The sequence below is a fragment of the Balaenoptera acutorostrata genome, chromosome 14 (genome assembly GCF_949987535.1).
Source record: "Balaenoptera acutorostrata chromosome 14, mBalAcu1.1, whole genome shotgun sequence".
Classification (NCBI taxonomy): domain Eukaryota; kingdom Metazoa; phylum Chordata; class Mammalia; order Artiodactyla; family Balaenopteridae; genus Balaenoptera; species Balaenoptera acutorostrata.
In genome coordinates this window covers 10,650,026-10,656,025 of record NC_080077.1, presented here as the reverse complement: position 1 = coordinate 10,656,025, position 6,000 = coordinate 10,650,026, and positions in this window count along the sequence as shown.

Genomic DNA, 6,000 nt, shown 5'->3' with positions numbered 1-6,000 from the left:
GCAAATTAGAAAAAGACACCCCATCCTCCAGCTGACTCAGTCCTGTGCCAGGACTCAATGGGCAGCAAGTAAGGCTCTGGCTGAACTGCAACCCCCATTCACATCCTTGGTTGGAAGCCCTTGCTTAGTGAAGAATCTGCAGATTCTTAAGTGGTGGACTCAAGTGGTGGACTCTTAAGTGGTGGAATCAGTTCACTTACCTCCATCCCCATGGTCCCTCCTGCCTCCTTCCGGCTCCATCATCTCTCATCTCTCACGTGGACGACGCTCCGTCATGACAGGTAACTGGGAGAGGGTGTACAAAGGGTCTCAAATTCAGGCTTGGTGTGGTTGCCTAGTAAGGTTATTCATACAAGGACTAGACGAAAAGGTGTTCATCCTATTATTTGTTTTTAGACTTGTGATCGATTTAACAGACCACCCAGCCTGTGGGGCACGGCACTGTGAATTAATCAAACATAAATGAATCTTAGAGTTATTCTGTGAAAAACACATTTGTATCACCTTCTATTTTTGAGGCCGAGTATGTTTTAAAGGAACCCGTGAACATTAAAATAGACTCATCTTACGATGCTCTTTTATTATCCCTTAGCATCGCAGAGTACCGGGAGGCGCCCCGCACGAGCGCGGCCGGCCGGGGCCGAGCCGCGGGAGCCTGGACTCCCGGGACCGGCCCCACGCGCACGCCCACCCGTCCTGGCCCCGCCTCTCTTCCCAGCAGCCCGTGGGTCCCGTGACCACCCCGGGCCCCGGCTCGGCCCCCGGCTCGGAGGCTGCAGCTACCTCGCGCGGCTCTCGGATCGCGAGCCCAGCGCAGGGGCCCCTCCTCCGCGGCCGCGGCGGCGCTCCTGCCCGTCTCCGCCCCCAGCCCCGCTGGCCTCCTGCTGTCTGCGACGCTCTTTCCCTTCCTTCCCGGGTTCATTTCTCCTCACTTTTCGGTGGTCAATCCCAGCCACGTTTCCTCCGGGAAGCCTTCCCTCGGGCCCCAGTCTACGTCAGCTTCTTCGTTTATTTCCCGCATAGAACCCTGGCATCTTTCCTTCCGAGCACGTTATCTCTGTGCAATTTGACACTTATTGGTGGGATCATTTGATTAATGTTGAGCTGGTAGACGGTGCAGGAAGTTCCTCACCCCCACCCCCCGCCCCCCTCAGTGTAGTGGCCGCAGAGCCTAGCACAGGGCCGGTGCAGAGTTAGGCAGGGCTCGGCAATGATTTGCTGGCTGGTTGGTTGGATGAATGAATGAATGAATGAGGTTGAGCCAAGAAGCTACCTTCTCAGCAGCTCCTTGTGGGTTATGCTTTGGGAGGGAAACCTATATCCCACATGGTCCCTGAGAAAGCAGAGCAGGTCACAGCACCACAGAGAGACGTACAGCTTCAGAGGAGACGTCTGAGGGTCAGAGAAGGGGCCAGATATAGGCCCCTGAATTTTAAGTCCTATAGTAACATACTACAATGTGGAAATTTCCTTTAAGTAAGGGAGAGAAAAAAATATTTATGCTTAACCACTTGGGCATTTCTAGAGGAATGCATTGATAAGCAAATTCCCCAATGAAATTATATCATTTGGTATAACAGCAGCATATCACCAAGCCCTTTGGCCCTTAGAACAATCAGATGACTGTCAGTAATTTGCCCTTAAAGATGCCTGTTGATTCCCTTAATGAATTAGGGACAAAGCAATCGAAGATAAGGAGGGTGAAATAAATATCACGAATGCACTACATTAATGCACATGAGGTATTGTTTGGAATTTATTGTGCTTGATAAGTAGTTTTATTTTAGAAGGTTATATGTACTATGAAGCAATTAATCACATATGACAAAGACTCAGAAGGCCTTCAGATAGGTCGCTAAAATCTTTCCATAAAATTGAGGTATTAACCCTCCAAATGATTTCCCTTATATTCTTGATTATTACAAAATGACCTCAAATATGTTTACTTCCCAAGTATTTATTTATGAGGAACTAGAGTGGTGTTATCAATAAAGTGCCTTTATCCAAGCAGCAGGTTATCAGTGACAGAAGCCATATAGATGAGTATATGTCACGATGTAATCATAGGTGCTCAATAAGTGATTCTGATGATGGCAAAATGAGGACAATCTTGGGAATCAAGTGAAAGAAATGCCATTGAACACACATTTGTCTAAAAGTTATAGAACATTTCTAAACTAGGCTGTAATAAAAAAAATTTTATTACACATCATTCAAAATATGGACAGTCCCGTATAAGATACATAGTACAGTGTTCCAAAATGTATTAAGGAAATAAATGTAATTTATTTCACTGCTGTTACTATGTTTCTAGGGACTTTGGCGAGAAATTATAGTAGCCTAATGGTAAACCTGACTTCGGGCTCTGGAAGTCTAGCTCCAACATTGGTGGGTTCCCAGCATCATGTCAAAGCCGTGCCAGACTGAGTATTAGGGCGAGGTGCCCGGCTGATGGCAGCCAACAGGGCAGACCTGCAGGGAATGTTGTTAGGTGGGGAAGCCTGAACTTACTTCTTTCCTGGCCAGATCCTCCAAGATGTTTCAGGGCAGCCCTAAGTATGTTTTAGGTAATAGTTTATCTCCCCTGTTGAGGACAGGACGAAGGTAATATTTATCTTTTTATTCTCAGGGAATGTCACAAAGTAGATTCTAGATAAGTTTGTTGAAAAAAAAAAAGTGTAGTTTATCCCTATCCCCATCGAGGTTTATTATGCCCACTATAATATTCTTAGTAAATATAGTAGCGCTATTGTTAGGGTCCCCAGATTTATTTAAATTTTTTCTTGCCTAGATTTTTTTCAAATCCTAATTGTTTTGCATCCTAAACTTATGGGCCACTATTAAATTTGCATAGTTGTTTCAAGCCAAATGCTACATCCCGTATCTTGCGTTTACTTAGTTATTCACTGCCAACGTCTAAATCAGAGACGTGAAAAGGACAATTGTTTAGTGCTCTTTAAAGTCGCTGACCAAGATTAGTAGGGAAATCCCATTAGCTCCATTCATCGCATTTCTCATAAATCTAAAAGGAAAGCAAGTATCCAAAGCCTTATTCTTTAATAGTTCTTACTTGTAAAACCTTGACAGGGCTTTATTCTAAATTGCTTCCAAATGATGTAAAGAATACTGAGAAATATGATGGGTAGTGAATCGTGATAGTTTCAGTTATCGAATAAATAACCAGAACAGTAAAAGGGGACTAATCTTAAAGCAAACAGGATGATGGGCTACGATGAGGCAAAAAGAACAGAACCGTGGCATTCTTAAACTACCATCTGGCTCAATCCTCTTTAAGTGGGCAAGTTTGAAGAGCCTTTTATTCACTGCCCTAAAACTTATTCAAAGGGTATTGTATTTGAATATTAATTTTTCATATAGTTAAAAAACCTCACCAAACCCAACCCCATTTTTGTAGCCAAAAAGTAATGTTTAACAAAGTAATGGGTGATCCTCTGGCTAAACACGAAGGCGTGGGGTAACCTTCGAGCGGCAGTTTGGCTGCAGGCGTGGCGAGGCCACTCTGCAGCTTTTGGGCCTTCACTTCCTGGGCTCCTTCGTGGCTAGAGTAACTTATTAAAGTTGTCACCACGGTTTGAAATTTAGGCAAGAGGTGTAAAAATAAAAAATTCCTTAGGAAAAGAGGACGCGGTGATTTCTAGTATTTTATTTTACATTAAAAAAAATACTGTAGAATTGCCATATAGGATAATTGAGGCAACTGACACAATAGAAACCATAATTTATAGTTCAAGTCATGCTTTTGTGAAATTGTGAACCTATTTCATCACTTTCTAACAGACCCCTGACAACTGTGATTTCATTTAAGTCCTGGATTTTTAAATGAAACTGTTAAGAGGCTTTTATTTTGTTTTTCCGAGAAGGTGTGTTTGAGAAGCCTAAGTTGAATAAACAGGAGCCCACTACTTATCTTCAGCGAGAAGCTTTTAAAAAGGTATTTTAGCATTCTCTCTGGTTTAAGAGACAAAACCAAGTCCTGCTGGCTTTGTGTGTTGTGCTTCTCGTACAGACTGCAGTGCCTTCTGTCTGCTTTAGGGTGTGGCATCTGCCATTGGGGAGGAGAAACTGGCATGTGTCGCCTTTTATAGCAGACTGATTTCATTGTGCTGGGGGCCTCTATTTCATAGCCTCTTGGCTCCAATCTTCTAGTTGACTTGCTGAAGCAAAAGGAATTAAAAGAGATTTCGACCTACATACCTAATTTTTTTTTAAGTTTCATGATTTTTCTATATGAAAAAAAATTTTTTTTAAAGGGCCAGAGGTGAACTTGGTGACTCATTTTCCCTTTTTAGGATTAGCTGTGAAAATAAGCCACAAAATACAGCTACACTTGTACGAACTGACTTTGATGTATTTTATCAGTTTGAAAAAATGCATTTTTATGATTATATGTATATATTTAGTTTGACTATAAATGTTTAAAAGCATACATATGTAATGGATTTTAGAATATATGTATAAACACATATACACAAAACACTTATATTTATATTTGCATATGAAAAACTTAAAAAATTCAACTTATGTGGTATAATCATATAATTAGTATGTATTTGAATATATAAAGGGAGAAAATGCAGGAGAAAATGTCAAAGAGGCACACTAACAAAGATGTAGTATTCTCTTGGCAAAAACTGATGAATGATTTGGCATGAATTTACCTTACGGTTCTGTTATTCTCTCTTACACATGATGATATAACTCCTGTTTTCCAGTTGTTTGCAATTTGTTGAATGCAAATTTGTGGTTTCTACACTCTATAATGACCCTTGGGTGTGCACCTGATTCCCCTTCTCCCAATCAGTCACCAGTTTTTCACATCTATCATTTTCTATTTAGTCATGTAACATATTTACACTCGGTCAAGCAAACAAAAATAACCACTGCAGTTGAAATAAACTAAAACAGCCTTTATGGAAAGCTGAAGAATGAGATGATTTTAGAAAGCTACATTCTACCAAAATCATATATATCATTTCAGCTAGCAGGACTTCTTGAAAGCTCTGGTTTCAAGTGCTTTCTCTCCATGAAAACTGAGTCCACACTAGTACACTAGTACAACTGAGCTATTGTTCAGGTTAAGAAGTCCTGCTTTTGAAGATATTCAAGATGTTACCAGGTGACAAATTCACAATAATAAAAACATTTAAAGCATCAAAAAGTGATAGAACAATGGATAGTATTTAAAAAAAAAAAACAAAGCGTGAACGTTTTTGCTCTAGGATTAGATTTGACGGGTTTATTATCATTATTGATCTCATGTTTATTAAATATAACATGTATTTCTTTTAGTTTTGTTTCACATCACTTAGAAATGAACCCATATCAAGAGGGTTAATTGTGCACATAACCTCTGAAATAGGGTGAAAGGTGTCATACAGATGTATGAAGAGATAAACCTTAGCTATTATGGCGCCAATAGTTAAATTTCCACGTGCAAGTTGTTGGGAGCATAAGGTATCACTCTACATATTTGAGGACGTTCCCTTCAGAGAGCAGACAGACAAGTGCATTGCAGGAAAAATGCTCCTTTGGGACTACTTCGTGTTTTCATTGATAAGCCTACGTACACATATAAGACGCCTTAAAAAGAAGTTATATCAACGTTATCTTTGGGCAGGTGCAGTCAATAATAAGCATATATTGAGTACCTGCTGTGTACAGGGCACAGCGCTCCTGGAATGTGCTAACCTTCACTTAAACGCTTTCCTAATTTTGCAGTTTGAAGAAGTTGTGGGAAATACGCTGATGGCCCGAAATCAAGTGAGAGAGGCTAGCATTCTGAAAAATTACATAACTCTTGGGAGAGGCAGTACTTTTGCACAGATTGCCCAAATATTTTCTTTCTCCGCCGGCTCCTCGTAACCTTTGAGGCCAGGGGACAACTTTGTTCCTCAGTCCTTCTGCCTCTTTTGTCTGCTCGTCAGACTCGTTTTCCACCTTTGTATCGGGCCTTTTAGACGTGAAAACAAACACGCGAAC